This window comes from Sus scrofa, chromosome 3 (assembly GCF_000003025.6).
Source record: "Sus scrofa isolate TJ Tabasco breed Duroc chromosome 3, Sscrofa11.1, whole genome shotgun sequence".
Classification (NCBI taxonomy): Eukaryota; Metazoa; Chordata; class Mammalia; order Artiodactyla; family Suidae; genus Sus; species Sus scrofa.
In genome coordinates, this window is record NC_010445.4 from 120249005 (window position 1) to 120267678 (window position 18674).

At 43.5% G+C, this 18674-nt stretch overlaps 1 protein-coding gene across 1 annotated transcript in view; it reads right to left on the reverse strand.

The window, feature by feature from the left end:
* The window catches only part of VSNL1 (visinin like 1), a 110261-nt gene that overhangs the window by 71108 nt on the left and 20479 nt on the right, over positions 1 to 18674 (reverse strand). The gene's annotated exons all lie outside the window — the stretch shown is intronic.

Sequence of the window (18674 nt, forward strand, 5' to 3'; positions counted from 1 at the left end):
CTCCCCCTTGGCAACCACAGGTCTATTCTCCAAGTCCATGATTTTCTTTTCTGTGGAAAGGTTCATCTGTGCCATATATTAGATTCCAGATACAAGTGATATCATATGGTATTTGTCTTTCTCTTTCTGACTTACACACAATGGAATACTACTCAGCCATAAAAAAGAACAAAATAATGCCATTTGCAGCAACATGGATGGAACTAGAGACTCATACTAAGTGAAGTAAGTCAGAAACAGTTCATTTTTATTAGTCACATTAATTCTCTATTTCTCTTCTTACCTTTGGAGCTTCCTACAACGTTGCCTTCAGTGTTGACAACTTTTGGGTGGCTTTTTTGAAGGATTGGTTAGTCAATTTCAGTTGATATAATTCCTTTTGTTTATTGTTACTGCTAGTGAAATAGCAGTGCATAAAATCATGTGCATAAAATGTTATCTACATTCCTCATGTGACTGTGTGGTCAGCATCACAGTCGAGTGTAGGTGGACAGACCATAGGTTTAGAGTTATTTCTGATTTTTATCCCTGATTTGGCTATTTACCTTGTGTGCTGCTTAGAGCAATATTAATTAAATACTTTTATCTTCAATTTCCTCCTCAATAAAGCATACATAATAACAAAACTCAGATTTACTGTGGTGGCTAATTAAGAAATAATTAGGTAAACAAAGACAAAAAGTAATCCAAAGTTAAGTTGTATTAATGCAGGAACATTTAGAATGACTGAAAATATTTTCCTTTTAATGTTGTTGTTTTATAACAAAAAAGAATTAAAACAAAACAAATTAACCACAGAGAGACTAAACAAGTCAAGCTAATCTGGGGGATCTGGAGTTCCTGTTGTGGCACAGTGGGAATGAATCCAGCTAGTATCCATGAGGATGCGGGTTCAATCCCTGGCCTCGCTCAGTGGGTTAAGGATCCAGTGCTGCCATGAGCTGTGGTGTAGGTTGCAGATGTGGCTCGGGGGCCCAAGTTGCTGTGGATGTGGTGTAGGCTGGCGGCTGTAGCTCCCATTTGACCCGTAGCCTGAGAACTTCCATATGCTGCAGGTGCAGCCCTAAAAAGCAAAAAAAAAAAAAAAAAAAAAAAAAAAAAAAAAAGCAAAAAAGAAAAAAAAATTCCGGGGGATCACCAGAATAATCAGGAAAGTATCACGAGATCTGTAAAATGCTGTTCAAGGAGCTTTATCTAAGTGAACTAGTCCTTCAAGGTGCTTGAGACAAATTCTCCACCAGGCTCATGGCAGGTCCCTACTTGCAATAGCCCAGAAGGTTAATCTTACCACATACCTTGTTGTTATTACTGTTTTACCTTCTAAAACCAATTCCACACCCATTGTCAGTAACCTGCCCTAACAATGAACCATCCCTTCACTGTAATGAAACCAAACCACTCTTGCTGCTTTCAGGGGAAGCTTCCTCTGCAGAAGCACACAACACAAGGGAAAGATGCCGTTAAGATGGCCATTTGTTTCCGAATGCTTCTGTTTGAGGAAAGGACCTGAGCATCAGCAGCTATGCCCTTTCTCCTGGAGTTTCTCTACTTATTTTTGCTCCCGATTTTAAGTTCCAAGTCTCTTATTAGCAACTGTCTCTTAATTATAAGTTACTGTGGGATTCCACAGCTGGATATGGAAATCAAGTGGGTGCTCAGGTGTCAGGTTTAATTAATCTGGGTAAGAAAACTATAATTCATGGTTATCCTGATCCTCAAAAGATGTATTACCAAACCTTCTGGTACTTCTCTTTGTTCTTTTCATAAGTGATGACAAATTTTCATTTTGGAAATAGGATCTCACTGGCAACAATAGCTATAGAAGTCTGGGAGTGGCTATGGGGTTGGCACGATATTGGACACTTGACACACTTGATCTGGAACCCTGTGACAACTCAGCAAAAAAAAAAAATTAGGGCATCTCTCTTGCACAAGATCGTACAACTAATGAGTGGCAGAGATAGAATATTTTTTCTTTTCTTTTTTTCTTTTTTTTTTTTAGGGCTGCACCCACAGCATTTGGGTTCCCAGGCTAGGGGTCGAATCGAAGCTGCAGCTGCCAGCCTACACCACAGCCACAGCCACGCGGGATCCGAGCCGTGTCTGCAACCTCTACCACAGCTCAAGGCAACGTCGGATCCTTAACTCACTGAGCAAGGCCAGGGATCGAACCTGCAACCTCATGGTTCCTAGTCTGATTTGTTTCCGCTGCGCCAGGACAGGAACTCCAGAGCTAGAATTTGAACTTGGATCTACAAGATGCCAGCGCACAATTCTGAGAGATGGGTAGATGGAAGGTGTTTCAGGAGAAAGAAGGAGGGTTGGAGAGTCTGAATCGTGCCTGTTGGTGCTGAAAGAAGGGGTGAGGGAAGAGTCACTTTGCCAGGCTCTTGTTTGGAAAAGACTGTTAGATTTACCAAAATCACAAGCTCAGATGTGAGTTTATATGAAGGACGGGAACGTAGATTAACAGTTATTAAAACCCCCCCCCCAAGGGTCTTTAGAAGGTCAACAGGGTGTTGGCTTCTCTCTTAAGCAAGGAAGCTTGGATTCTCCATGGGTCGTTGTGATGCTTTAAACTGCTCAGTTGACTGGGGAGAGGATGGTCTCTTTCACACAAGGGGAACATTGTCAGGACAATGAATCACACTGTTGGATACTCAAATGCATAACTTCTCACATCCTGGTCATGGGTCACGGTCAGCACTTTTACTCAGGTGAGCCTGGAATGAGTGAATCAGGTAGAAGATCAAGTTCTGGCCTGACCCAGAGTCACATCACCATTGCCCTTATTAGGTTTTGCATTGGATGAATAATCTTCCCTGGGCCCCCTGACTCCAACCCACCTCCTCCCTGGCTGCTCGAATGCATTTCCAAAATGCAAACCTCAGCATTTGATCCTCTCCCCCAAACCCTCCACAATTCTCGGTCATCTATAGCATGCAGCCCCATCTCGCTGCCATGGCACCATCCTGCCTGCTCGTATCCTCATTTTCTGCCGAGCTGTCCTTTCACTTCATTTGCCAGCAATAATCAACTGTTACAGGTCCCAGGGCTTGCATGCTGCCACACATTTATGCTTTGCACGTGCCGTTTCTTTTCCTGGAATGTCATCCCCCCCTCGTCTGCTCAGCAGACTCCGTCTTCTTTAAGTAGTCTCAGCTCACATGCCACCTCCTCTGTGCAATCTTCATGGACTTTCCGAGGCTGACTTAAGCTGTCTTTGTCCCAGGCATCTCCCTTCCCTTATAAAAGCTTCCACAGTCATTATTTATTTCTCTACTGAATTGTTAGTTTCTGGAGAGAACTGCTTTTGTTTATCTTTGCCTCCTGGTACCTCATACTAGATGCTCAGTAAGTATTTTTTGATGGAATGAATGAATGAGGGGGACTTGAGCCACTCTGAGGCAGGGACTCAAAGACCTTGTCGCTGGTCTGCATCGAGTTATGGGATTTGGTATGCTTCTTTCTGGGAAAATGAGCCTCCTAATATCTACATCTGAGAGGAGTCAATCCAGTCCTTAAGTGCAAAGGGCAGACAGCAGATGGGAGGAATGTTTCATTTAACTGTATGAAAAAGAGCCTGCCCTCCTAGAGGGTGTTTCCTTGTCTGTCTTCATCATTAAATTCTGGTTACTGGAGGGTTTTTGTTTTGTTTTGTTTTGCTTTGCTTTTTAGGGCCACATGTGTGGCATATGGACATTCCCAGGCTAGGGGTTGAAACTGGAGCTGCAGCTGCCAGTCTACACCACAGCCACAGCAACACAGGATCTGAGCAGCATCTGTGACCCACACCACAGCTCACCGCATTGGGGGATCCTTAACCCACTGAGTGGGGTCGGGGATCAAACCTGCATCCTCGTGGTTGCTAGTTGGGTTCATTACCGCTGAGCTACAGTGGGAACTCGTCATCATTAAATTCTGAACAGCTTGAAGGAAGGGCCTGTGTCTTTGTCTCAGCATCCTCAGGACTTGGCATAAACGTGGTACTTAGTTACGTTTGATGAATGAATGGATTCACACCCCACCCCCCAGCCAATACTCCCTTTCATTTTGGGGCTGCAGTGATGTGGGCCAAGGAGTATCTTTAATTATGGGAATGGCATGAAAGAAAGGTAAAGATGACAGTAAAGCTTAACCTGTTTCCCCTAAACATTCCTGACATAATGGGAATTATGGGGGGGGGTATTTATCCCATCTCTGTTGCTCATTAAATCTGTGATCTTGGGCAAAATCCTTTCCTTCCCTGTTGCTCCATTTTCCCGATTGAAAAATGAGTGAATTGGAGCAGATGATCTTTAAAGTCTTTCACCGTAAATCCCAGTCACAGATTTCAAACTGGTTTGTCTCAAAAGAGTCAGTACATACTGGCCGTGTAAGATTCTTTACTTCAAAGCTGGTCAGTACTCGAGCATTTGTTACCTGAGAAGGGAGAGGACAGATACCACAGCGTTTTGTTTTGTTTTGTTTTGTTTTGAATGGTCATACCTGTGGCATATGGAAGTTCCCAGGCCAGAGAGTGAATCTGAGCTGCAGCTGAGACCCGCACCACAGCTGCGGCAACGCTGGATGCTTTAACCCACTGCGGCGGGTGGGGGATGAACCCGCACCTCTGCAATGACCTGAGCCACTGAAGGGGGTTTCTTCACTTACTAGGCTGCAGCGGGAACTCCTAGAATGTATTATTTTTAAGCTTGGGTTCCAGGTTAAGCCCAGCCCCAAATCAAATGATTTCTCACAGTTGGAGGTGTCACAGAGACTCGGTACTGGGCACAAGATGGGACTGGTGGAAGGGGTTACTGGTTAAGAGAACACCGGGAACAATCCCATGGGCAAGGCACCGAATTGCAAATGATAACCAGAAAAGTTTACAAGAGGGTTTTGTGCAACAATATTTACCCAGATAACAAGGCTATAAGGAAGAGATAATTATCATCTCTGTTTTATTCGTGAGAATTGGAAGCTCAGAGAGACTAATTTACCCCAGCTCAGCCAACTAGTAAAAAGCTTAGTACCGAGCAGACAGGTTCTGTTGCTTGGATTCTGCAACCACCTCCTAACTAGTCTTCTTGTCTTGGGTTTGGGCACTTCTTATCCATTTCCTACCGTCTTTTCCTTCTTCCTTCCCTTCCTCCCTTCCTTCCTTCCTTGCCACACCCACAGCGTACAGACGTTCCCAGGCGAGGGGTTGAATCGGAGCTTCAGCTGCCAGCTTACACCACAGTCACAGCCATGCCAGATCTGAGCTGCATCTGTGACCTACATGGCAGCTCGTGGCAGTGCTGGATCTTTAACCCATTGAGCAAGTCCAGGAATGGAACCCCTGGACACGATGTCAGGTTCTTAGCCTGCTGAGCCACAATGGGAGCTTTCTATTTTTTTTCCCCCCTACCCTGTCTTGATAGCAGGATTCCAGAGCAAAACAGGCAAAACATGTAGGCACAGGTGCTCTAAGGAGAGAAACAGAGAGACTTCCTGGAGGGAGGGAGAGGCTGCCAGAAGGCCTGAGAAGCATCTATGAGTATCTTTCCTCCATAAACCCTTTTGGTCTTAAAGAGGTTCAAATAGAATGTATGTGCATGCGTGTGGGGGTGGGGGGCACTGACCTGAGTCTGTCCCTTACCCACTCTGATAACTAAGCCCAGTTTCTCAGGACACCCCAAAGCCTGCCTGTCTGCATGTCGTGACCGCGCACAGAATACACAGACTAGCACACCTATCTGGCCCTCAACCTGGCTGAATCTTGGTGAGATTCATGCAAAGACTGGGAGGCCATGATGCAGGCACAGCAGAATAAACACATCGGTGGGGAAACAATTCTGGAAATAGGGCTCGGAGCAGAGGATGAAAGAGTTTCAGGGGCTCGGGGGGGGGGGGGGAAGCTTCTGGAACACCCAACAGTGCCAGGTGTGAAAGGAGTCTTGAATGCGAGTTGAGCTGGCTCTAGTATCAGGTTACCTGGGTCAGCCTTGAATACATCTGGTCTACTCTCTGGGCCCTGGGGTCCTCACCTGCACATGGAAATAACTGGAAAAGCCTGGACTTGTTCATGATTAGATTTGTCTGGATCCCCTTGTCTTTTCCTTACACCCACCAAAACCTTAACTCCTCCTGCAAGGCTGCCTTCTCTGCGGCATGTCTCTACAAGCTCTCACTACTCTCCCCTTCTTGTCCTTAAAGGCATGGATGCGGACCAATAGTGGCTGATGGCCTGGTTAACTGTGGCAGACAGAAAAATCTCTGGCAACTTAGTTCACTGGGCATTTATAGGCATCGTCTGTGACAAAGGTCCTGTGCTGGGCACGGCGGGATGTGAAGAAAAGACACAGTTCCAGCCTTAAAAGGGCCCCAACTGGATGCAGGAGACATTCATCCCTTGGAAAACGGGGTCTGGGGAGAGGAAAGCTCACAGCCGAGAGCTCGGGAGCACAAGGGACAGAGGGACAAACTCCTACCCCATCAGGCCATTTCACCTGTGCCTGGCACCCACAGGACAACTCTCAAGCAGTATGTCCCAAACTTGCCTATGTACCAGAATCACCCTTGGTTATTTTGCTAAAAATACAGCTTCATGAGACCCTCCCTGAGAGGGAAGTCTGTACTTTTTGTTTTTTCTTTTTTGGGCCGTATCCGCAGCATATGGAGGTTCCCAGGCTAGGGGTGGAATCGGAGCTACAGCTGCTGGCCTATACCACAGCAACACCGGATCTGAGCCACACCTGCGACTTACACCACAGCTCACGGCAATGCTGGATCCTTAACCCACTGAGTGAGGCCAGGGATTGAACCTGTGTCCTCGTGGATGCTAGTCAGGTTCATTTTCTCTGAGCCCCAATGGGAACTCCAGGGAAGTCTGTACTTTTAATAAGTAACTCAGGGGGCTAGGATTCTTAGTCAATTGAGGAATCACTGATGAAAAATATGAATAAAAATCCAAGTAGATGGTTTACGGAGAAAATACCCAGAGCTGCACAGACATAACCCACGTTGCCTCCGATTTCTCACTCCCTCTATCTGGCATCCTTGATATGGTTTCGAGATTCTGTGATGGGAACTAGCTTCGGGAATTTGAAAATCACTAGAGAAGACCCAAGCCCGTCAGGATTTGACTCTGGGTCCTTCTGTTTTTAAGACCCTGGGTTTTAGGCTGGAGAGTTTGAGGTCCTCCAAGATCACAGAGGCAAGTGATACAGAGCCAAGATAAGACCCCCCTGGCTGGGCGTTCCCACCCTCCTGCCTCCGCCGTCTGCTCTCGCCGCGCCAAACACTCACAGCCCCTAAGCCGGGAGGCGTGTTTATCTCTGTGCCAGGATGTTGAAACAATTCCCATCACGGCCCCTCTTGGCTCCTATAAACAAATGCCACGAGGTTGTGAGTTTCCAGAGACTGTTACAACAACCCTGAAAACCAAGCCTCAGCGTTTCCTAGCACATTGTATGGGGTTTTCTTTTCTAATAAAGGCAACTATTTGGCCCTCTGGCTCTTTCAGCTCTTCTCTTCATCCTCCTGAAGCCGAGTCCTCACCAGCCCCCAGCAGCATTTCCCAGCGGGGCAGGGAGAGTGCTGATCACAGGCTGGCCTTTCACGCTGCCTCTGGGGACCAGAGGAGCTTCAGAAAAGGGAGCCAGGCTTTCTCCTGGCATTCTCTGCTGACTTCACCTCAAGCTGGGAGCCTCCTGGGATGACAGTGGAGGTCCTACCCACAAGCATGAAACAGGCAGGGGGTACAAACTCTATCCTTAGGGACTCAGGATGAGGCAAGTGTACTTATTGGATTTGTCATAAATGAGGAAAAACATTTTGATGGCAGTGGCACTGTTAGGTCAAGCGACACAAGTTCTATTCCAGAAAGAATAATAGATAAGGACACGGAGGTGAAAGCAGAAGTGGGCCCTGAGGATCAAGCATCTGATCTAATCCTTTTTATCTTCTGAGGTGGCCTGGGAGGTCACAGGACTCATGTCAGAGTAACAGCATCTAGCAGTGCCCTGGGTATCCAGGCCCTGCAGTAAGACTCAGAGGCCGCTGTGACACCCAAGTCTGTGATCCTTGGGCACTGAGATAGTCCTGTATCCGAGGCCCTGCAGAACTAGGCAGAGCCAATCCATGTCCCTCTGCCCGGGGAGTGGAATGGCCTCCCTCTCCAGACCTGCTCTAGCCGCTTCCAGCTAAGTTCCCACCCACGCTGTCCTTCAACAGCCCAGGAGCTGAGAGCCTGCAGGAAGGATGGGCAGCCCTGAACCAGGACAGGAGCTGTTAGAGGACAGTGGCCCGTGGATCTGACGAGGGGGTTCCAAACTAAACTCACCTGGTTGCTAGGCAGCCAGGTGCTCAGGGACTTTGATCCCCAAGGAGGCAAGTGGCCCTATCAGCCCTTGGGGGTCAGGTTCAACGGCCACCTTCTCCCTCCTTTCCTAGGACAGGAGAACATTTCCCAAGAACCTGGGAGCTGCCGCTTAGATCAAAGCCACACTTGGTGTCCAGGTGCTGGGACACAACCTTGGGAAAGTTTCTACTCAGACTCAGTTTCCTTTTGACCCCATTTTGTGGGTTCCTTGTTCCTTCTGTTTTAGTTTTTGTCTTTTTTTCTCTTTTGGCTGCTCTGCAGCATATGGAGTTCCCAGGGTTCAGATCTGAGCTGCACTTGCAACCTACACCAGAGGTGTGGCAATGCCAGATCCTCAACCCACTGTGCCCAGCCAGGGATCAAACCTGTGTCCCTGCACTCTAGAGATGTCACTGATCCCATTGCACCACAAGGGGAACTCCATTCCCTGCTCTTTCTCTCAGGACACATCTTCTATTTTGCAGTGGGGTGAAAACGTGTGCTGGAGTCAGATCTGGGATCAAATGATGCTCCTGCTGCACACAAGGTGTGCAGCTTTTGATAAGTTACTTGCCCACGGGAGGCTTGGTTTCCTCACATGTCCAATGGAATTGATGACATTTGCCCACTGGCTTGTTAAGAGAATTAATGAGATAACACGTTGAATTCCTTCCAACTGTGCCTTCCACACAGCAGGTGTTCAACAAACAGTAAACATTATTATCCATATTCTGGGACCCAGCACACTGGGCTGCTCCAGAAGATGGAGAATCGAACATGACAAGATATAGGCCTAGACACCTAGGCGTCGTCCTAACCTTGACACCTACACCAGGCCTGCAACGAATAAATAGAAGTATCCACATTGGGAAAGATGGGTGAACCTGACCGTGCTACCGGTTACCCTCCTTCCTTTAAGTAAAAATGCGTCACACCTGACTCGACAGAGGGAAGGTATCTGAGGACCCCACAGCCCTAAAGTGGCAGCTGTTGAGTGACGTTTCCAGCCAACTCCTCGCTCACCCACTGAACAGAAGTACATGCTGATTAATAGCTGGTAACCTTTCAGCTGGGAGGGTTTCAAGCAGCCACCGACTTTTCTGCATCTTATTTTTACTTCCCTGGGCGTCTTGCCTCTGACCATTCTATGTGTTTTTGAGCATCGACTTCTACGAAAGGAAATGTTCGTCTCTGGCAGTGTTAGAACCTCGCTTAGCTCTATGAGGGAACAGAGGAAATGTTTTCATTAATAATCACCCCCTTCTGTCCAACAGATTGTGTTCCAGGTTGTGCTGCCAAGTCTCAGTGGGGAACAACCATGGCCCTGATCTCAGAGCAGCAGGGAGCTGTGAGAGAGCAGCGCGGACGTCACCTGCACATCCCCAGTCACAGGCCTGAAGGCAGCCCGGAGCATCAGTGGCACAAGCCCTCTTCTTGCCCTCAAGGTAAGCACTCGGATATCCCGGGGGGCGAGTGACATGGCCAAGTCTCTGCCAGTAAGTGGCAGAGTCACTCAGGTCTTCTGACTCGTGGGCTGACTCTTAGCCCTCTGAGGGCTGCTTGTGCTTACCATGTTCCTAAATCTTTACCTCTGCAGTAATTCTAGAAAATACTCTAACTCATGGTGGTGGACGTAAGTATAGAGAACTTTGAAACTCTCAGATAACAGTGTCTGTCCAGAAGTAAAATGTTCTATTTTAAGGAAGGATGATGCTAAAAATTAATTTACTCCCTAATTTAACAACCTTTTACTCAGTATTATCACATGTTACAAAGATAAATATGGTTCCCAAATCTCTCTCTAGGAGGCTTTCTGACATATGATCTGATATATCCATCTATCTGCTAGGCATTTCTACCTTCGTATCCTACAACCGTATCAAACTCAACGTATCTTCCTGTGCTCTTTTTTGGGTAAATGGCCGTACCCTCTTCCCAAGGTCCCACCCAGAGCCTGGGGGTTAGCCAGGACTCTGCCCTTCTCTTCATCATGCATATCTAATCAGTTATCAAGTTAAGTAGCTTGCAGATTCTACTTCCTAACTCTCCAATTCCAACAGGATCGTCTCTCACAAGAGCCTCTAACTTGCTTCCCCCTCGACAGTGTTGCCCCCTGAAATCCATCTTCCACCCTATAGCCAAAATGACCTCGTTAAACCATGGAATCCAATCATGCCGCTGCCCTGCTGAACCCCTTAGTGGCCTCCCATCATCCTCATTCTGAATCCAACCCTCTGCATGGCTTTCAGGACTTGCTCACCGGTACCTACACTGTTCCCCACCCAGGAACCTTCCTGTCTCACCCTCCCCCAGACTCCCACCCCCAAGCTCCAACTTCCTATATCATTTCAAGCCTCTCTGGTTATTTACTATCAGTTCTTTTCGCTTGGAGGACCGTTCCCATTAGGTCCGTGTGGGTCTCCCAGTAAACTCCAATCCATACCCCAGATACAGATGGGGATCATTTTCAGTGACTTTGTGGTCTGGGTTCCTGTTTCTCACCCTGACTCCCTGTACACACTGCTGGCACTGCGCCACCTGTCATGGCATGGTCACCATAAGGTTGGTCTGCCATCTCACCAGAACTGGGCTTCCTCAAGGGGAGAGTGATTGTCATGTTTGTCTGGCACCCAGTTCAGAGCCTACCACTGAACGAGTGCCCAGGAAATGTTGTCGAATCAATTACTTAGGATATGATCTCTGTCAACAGCGAGCTCGAGCTTATCAGTTGAATGATAAGAAAGAAACTATGAAACAGAGATCAAAGATGACTGTGCTAAGTGCCATTAGGGAGAGACCGGCAAAGAGGAGAGACAGTGAGAGCGAGAGTGAGAGCGAGAGAGAGAGAGAGAGAGAGAGAGAGAGAGAGAGAGAGAGAGAGAGAGAGAGGAGAGAGAGGGAGAGAGAGAGAGAGAGAGAGAGGGAGAGAGAGGGAGAGAGAAAGAGAGAGAGGGGTGGGGTGGGGAGGAACTTTAAGGAATCTGTTACAAAACTACTTTCAGAGCTGAAAAATGAAAAATTGGGTGAAGAATTTTTCACAAAATGATCCTTCAAAATTATCTCCAGGAAATCATCAGAAATCTGCAGAGACATATACCCCAAAATCTTTACCCCAGTACTGTTGAAAACAAACAAACAGAAAAAAAATCCCAGCTTTTCAAGAAATAACCTAATATCATGGGAAACAGGTCAAACAGATTTTGAAAAAGGGTTAAATAGATTTTGGTAAGACTACACGATGGAAATGATGAAGCCCTTAGAAGTGGTAATGTAGCTTTATATTGACTGGCATGAATTAGTGGAGTCAATGTTACTTAAAGGAAAACACACAAATATACAAAACGATGGTAATTTTCAAGGACAAACACTTACTTGAGATCACGTATTAAATACAATAGGATGGAGGAAGAGAATGTAAGTGAATGCAGAAGATTAAAAAACATGTACTAAAACACAAATGGGGCTTTTATATAGACAATGATAACAATGTGCCATAAATGGAGGAATACGCTTAACATAAACACACACTTGAGCTCAAAAAAAAAAAAAAAAAAAGAAAGAAAGAAAGAAAGAAAAAAGGAAAGAAGGCACTGCAATAAGCTATAAAGTAAAAAAAGCAAATCGCACCACAGTATATGCAGTATCACCTTGCATGCAGAAGTTCCCAGGCCAGGAATCAAATAGGCGCCACAGCAGCAACCTGAGCTGCAGAAGCGATGATGCCAGATCCTTAACCCACTGTGCCCTGACCCTCAGAGTCTACCATGTTGGGAAATCCTCTGAGGTTCAATTCTAGCACAGGTGAGACTGATGGCAATAACACTAACCTCAGATGTGTTATCACAAAGGTTCGAATGAGATAGAGCTTTGCAAGTGCTAATACACTCCCCAGTGTTCTTTATAATGACTGAAGTTCAAATTCAAAAGATAGAAAATATGAGGACAGAGAAAGATGATGATCCCATAGAACATAACTCCAGGGTGTGTCAGGCTGGATCTAGGATTGTCCAAGGATATCCAGGGAGGGATCTATTTGAAGGTCAAAGGAAAGATTTGAGAAGGTGAAGGGGAGCAGAATTTGTCACCCTAAAATATGCCTCTTTGAAATAAGGATTTTAGGCTGATTATTTTTTAATAAACAGCAGACACAGGAGACTCTCTGAAAATCAAGTGCAAGTTCCCTTCTGAAAGAGCTCTTTACATTTATGAAGGACAGTGCCATGTGCAAGGGTCTCTCCCTCTCTGTACAGAAAAGGGGGATGACTAAATCTCCAAAAACTCTTATCAATAGAGAAAGCAACTGACTTAAATCTGCATAACAGCCATACCCTTGTTTACTGTCCTTTTCTGATAGCCTCCCCTAATTAGCTTTCCTTCCCAGCCGATATCTTCTTTTATCCTTAGCTGGACATGGTATTTAAGGGTGTGGCTTGGACCATCTCAGAGAGTTACTCAGTTTTCTTGGGTATCTCCCTTGTATAAGGAGGTGGACATATTATTAAACTTCTGTTTGTTGTTCTCCAGTTAACCTGTCTTTTATTATGGGGGGGGGGCTTAACCAAGCACCTATAGGATAGATGGAAAATTATTTTTCCTCCCTTACAAAGGCTTAGGAAAGAGTAGCATCTCTGGATGCGTCTGGACTCAAGCTTCCCTGCCATCTTTTCAGGAAACAAAGAAATGGTGGTTTATCTGAAGGTGAAGACCACCATCCTAGGTTCTTAACCTGGAACTTGTGGCCGTGCAACCCACAGGAAGTTTCTCAGGACCCTCCCAGATGGCCTTGGTGGCTTTTCCATGCTCTGATAGGTTAATATGACCACATCTTTTATTAAAACCCCTGGAGCTGGGTTTCAGTCCTCATGTGTTTCTGTGTGACCTTAGCAAAAGGCAGCTCCCTCTCTGAGCTTCCATTTTCTCATCTCCAAAAGTTCTACGAAAGTTTCCTCCTCACCTAATTCACCAGGTCATTATAAGGGACAAATGACACAGAGGCCATTTGTAAATTGTAAACTCATTTCTAGCTCTTAATATAGTGTATTTGCTGGGCCACCTCAGGAAAGAAAACAAGACTAAGAGAATGGGAAAGAAGTGGGCTTTGTTAGGCAGGAATGAAGAAGAAAGGGAGTAAAGTGCACATTCCAGGCACGATGGAGCAAAGATACCTGTTGCAAAAATGCCAACAGAAGCTTCGCGAAGAGGCCAGAGAGGAGGAGGCAACCACACGCGCCTTCTTGGAACATTGGGGGGGTGGATGGAAAGAGAACATTTACTAAAAATTGCCAGAGGAGAGCTGACCCTCTCTGTGGAGGTCCCCGTCTTTGATGTGTTTCCAGCTCTGAATTATGCTCACCCCGTCCTTGCCTCTGTGCCGTATCCAGTGAGGATGGAACAAAGCACTTTATTGCGGTGCATGAAAAATACCTTGGCTAAAAGGGACAATGCCAAGGCTGAGAGGGCTAAAATTAGACCTTCCGGTTCTGTTTGACTTGGCGGTTGTGTACACAGGCTGCTAACGTGGCATCTTCCACCCACCTCCCTCCCAGCCGTGAGCCTTCTGAGAGCACAGGTAACATGTGCTGAAGGAGAGGAAGTGCTGCTTCCTCTGACACCCTGTGGGGATGACAAATGCTTCTGGGCCTCTGTCGCTGCCACTTGGAGCGGGAGGTTGAGTAATGTTTAGTTTGAAAGGATATGTTTCCACATCAGCTAATTTGTAGATTTCTTCTTCCCATCCCATGTCATGCATGCCCTTCCATGTTAAAACCAAAAGGAAATCTCAAACAATCATACATTCGAACCTTATGTTTACCTTCACCTAAGAATCTGCAACTTCACTTATGTAATCATGCAGAACCCAAAGAACCAGTTACATGGACCTTACATCAGGCTGTGCCGTGGTGTCATCTACAGAAAAGAGCATGGGCCTTGGTATTAGAGGAGGTGAGATCCCCAACTCCAGCACTTCTATTAGCTGGGACCTGCAGGAAAGTTATTGAACCTTTCTCATCCTATTCATTCAACTCTACATTGTGTATGTTAATAACGATCTCAAAATTTTAAATGAAATAATAAATCTATATAGGGCTATTCTAGCAGTAATAGTCATGATTTATATTATCGAGTACTTACCATGTGTTCATGTACTGTGCACTTTATCTTTACAATAATTTAATGATGTAGATACCACGTATGTCTTCATTTCACAGTCAAGAAATAAGGCTTAGAGAATTTAAGAAACTTGTCCAAGGTCACATAGCAAGAAAGTGGTAGAGTTGAGATTTGAACCCTGGAAGTCTTTTACTCACTGTTTGCTATTCTGCCTTATTAAAGGAGATGAGAAACAAGAAAGTGCTTTCCAGGGCAAAAACTGTTATTTCAGTGTCAGGGTTCATCATTCTCCTTCCTTGCCTGGATGCTGCCCTGAGCTATGCATTTCTTTACCCAAGTGAGGCAACTTAAGGGTACTCAGGAGTCTTGGTCAGTTATCTCCCAGTTGCTGGTTTCTGACCCCAGGGAGTAGGGAAGGGGGCTGGTTGCTAAACACATGAGCAGCAGTTGAAGGAACTGGGAGGGTTTAGGCTGGAGAATCAAAGACTCAAGAGAGGAAATCTGAGCTCTTCTCAAATAAGTGAAGGATTTACTGCTACAAAAATAGACTTATAGATCAGCATAGCAGAATGGAGAGTCTAGAAATAGATCTGGCTATACATAATTACTTAATGTATGATCAAGGAAGCTTTTCAGAACAAGGGGAAAAGGAAATGTAATTTTGTAAGTGGTGCCATCATCACCGCTTGATAGCAGTTTGATGAAAACTGTAAGCCAGAATCACACCATATACATCTTTTAAAAAATCATTAACATCTGGAATAAACAGTTTAATATAAAATTTAGTCAAAGAAAACTATTACTATTTTTTGTGTGTCGTGTGTGTGTGTGTGTGTGTGTGTGTGTGTGTGTGTGTGTGTGTGTGTGTCTTTTTAGGGCCGCACTCCGCGGCATATGGAGGTTCCCAGGCTAGGGGTCGAATCAGAGCTGTAGCCTCTGGCCTATGCCACAGCCACAGCAATGCAGGATCTGAGCCACATCTGTGACCTACACCAGTGAGGCCAAAGATCAAACCCGCAACCTCATGGTTCCTAGTCGGATTTGTTTCCACTGCACCACGATGAGAACTCCAAAGAAAACTATTAGAAACTGAAAATATGCTAGACAAAATGTCAATAGCTATTATACACATACACACACACAGCTTTACATATAAAATAAATACCAATAGTTAAGGAAACCATTAGAATCCAAAGAGAGGAGTGATCAGAATGTGAATAAATAATTTATATCAGAGTAAACACAAATAGTAAAAAAGCCAGAGAAACATATTTTACCTAGGAATGAAGGTTAAATTAGACTAAACATAAAAGCAGTGGCAGGCAGAAACTGTAAAAGATAAGATTGGTAGATATACCTGTATAAACTCTAAGTGTAAAGAATCTAACAACACCAGAAAATAAAGAGGCAAATATCAAATGGGAAAACAGGCCACATAAATGTCTTTTATGGATTAAAGGTGCTTAAAAATAAATAGGGAGAGAATATGATAGAAAGCTGGGCAACTAACAAACAGACACAAACAGAGGATGAAATACCAATGGCCAATTTAAAGCATCCAAATAATCAAACAGGGTAAAACTGTATGTTAATACAACTCACTTTAAGAAGCATTAAATTCCAACACTTTTGATTCCACAGGAAGCTATCTTAAAGAAACAATCCAAGATAAAAAGTTACATACAGGAAAATATTTATTTCAACTTTATTTAATAATGGTAAAAACTCTAGAACTATAATCATTTCCCACTAGGGAAACGGATAGTAAATTATGGCACGTTAACTCACTGGAATATAAAATTGTGAGCACATTGTGGAAACATGGAAGATCGCTTATGATATGTTAATTTGAAAAGCAGACATATAATTTTAATACCCATTATAATTTTGACTATTTATTGAAAAAATGAACTCAGTTGTTTCCCTGTCTTCCTCCTTATATATCAAAAAAAAAAAAAAAAAAGTGCAAACTAAAGGATGGGCAATGGTGAGGAAAAAACCGAACAGTAGTATTCCAGTAAATCCAACACAGTACCAATGAGTTTCAGAAAGAGAAGAGAAAATATTGAGGGGGATTATCAAATAAATGATCAAAACCAACTTATTATTGATTCATAAAATGGTAGAGTTGATTAAAAATAAATATGTGCAGAAACCCTGCTATGTATCAGGACATGGAGATGAGTAAGAAGCTGCTTAATTCCCATAGAAACCAATGACCCAGGGGGAGAGACAAATAATATGTAGAAGATTTAATTACAATTAATAATATGGAGAGATAAGCACATTTCTGTAATGGACAAGATTCTATGGTAGCACATTAATGTTAATGGTAAGAAAGTTTCTATAAGTTACTGTTTTAACTTACATCAAAATATGAAAACTTGAAAAGATCTTTGTAAAATCTAATTAATCTTCCCATTCATAAAGGTGAGAAGGCTGAGATTCCGAGAGAGTAAATAAATAGATCGTAGTTCAGATCAATGCTTTTCTTTACCAGATGAGAAACTGAGGCCTAGAGAAGACAAGCTTTTTCTAAGAGTGCAGAGGATAGCCACGGAAGATGTAGTTTCAGAGACTCGTTTCCTGATTACAAACCTGATGCTCTCTTCTAATGAAGTGTTCACCCAGAGTCCTCCAAAAAAACACAAAGAAGAAAGCTACTTATCTTCTAGAGAAGCATTCAGGCAGTGGAGGATAGAGAGGGCAGGACCTCATCTCCTTTTCAATAATTCAAGGAAGAGCCATGAGTTTGCAAGCCCAAGTCAGAAACGCAGGTGTCTGTATTTTCTTCCCCATTCCATCTACCTACTTAGTTCCAATTAGTCTGAAATTCTGTGAAAAGTGTTAAGATAATGCTGTCTAAAGGGCAAAAATAAAATTAGATCCCAACCTCACACCAATCACAAAATTATATTTCAAACAAAACATGTACATATCATAAAAAATTGACAGATATGACTTTCTCAAAATTAATAACTGTTTTTAAGATAAAAGCAACCAGGAACAAAGATAAATAAGTGACAGGCAAGGAGAAGATATCTGCAATGTACATAACAAGGATTTGTATTCACATTAGATAAGGAATTCCTAATAATGAATGAGAAAAAGATAAGCAACCCTATTAAGAATAGGTAAAGCATATAAATAGATAATTTACAGAAAAGAAAATAGAAGTAGCCAATAAAGGGTAAGAAAATGGCAAATATCAAAGGACCCTTTTTACAATCAGTTTGATAAAAATATTTTTAAAAACTATGATAATGTTGAGTATTTAACGTAGAAAAAAATGAACTTTCTGATATATTTCTTGTGGGACTATTAACTAGCACATCTACTTTGGAGAATAATTCAGTAATATCTACTATAGCTAATACAGATGTATATAGAACATAATCCAGCAATTCCATTTTGACATCTATACCTAGAGAAACTCACACAGATACAAGGGGACATGTAAAAAAGATGTATGCTACAAATTTATAATAGCAAATTAAAAAAAAAGTGACAACAACCTAAATGTTCATCAAATACGGAATGAGTAATTTGAAGTACAGTCACATAGGAAATACTATATGGTAGTCAAAATGAATGAATGATTATGAGTAAAAATAATGGTATAAAAGTATTTTTGAGAGAAGTGAGTTGGAAAATGACACAAACAGTATGATGTTGTCTACTTAAATATCAAAGAGCCAGGAGCTCCCTGGTGGCCTAGGGGGTTAAGGATCTGGCACTGTCACTGCTGTGGCGCAGGTTCAATTCCTGGCTTGGGAACTTCTGCATGCTGCAAGTGCAGCTAAAAAAATTAATTAATTAATTAAAACTCAGTAAGACAAAAACACAACTAAAAAAAAAAAATCAAAGAGCCAAAATGATGCTATTGAGATACACATATTTAGTTAAAAGAAAAAAGAATGAATGTATTCATGAAGAAAATGCATATCAAATTCAACAGAATGATTTTTCTGAAGAAGAATGGAGGTGAGTGGGACTGAGAAGAAAAATGGTGATAATTTCAAAATAGGAAAATATTTGTGAGTTCTAGGTAGTAGGTCAATGGATATTTATTATACTACTCTGAACTTTTCTGTATGTTGGAATATCTCACAATACAATGTTAATATATTTTTAAAGCATTCCTTTCTAATCTTGACAGACTTTTTCCTAGGTATTCTCCGTTGCTGAAGATTAACTAATCAAATGGCTTGGGTGCCATTACGATTTTGGATAATGA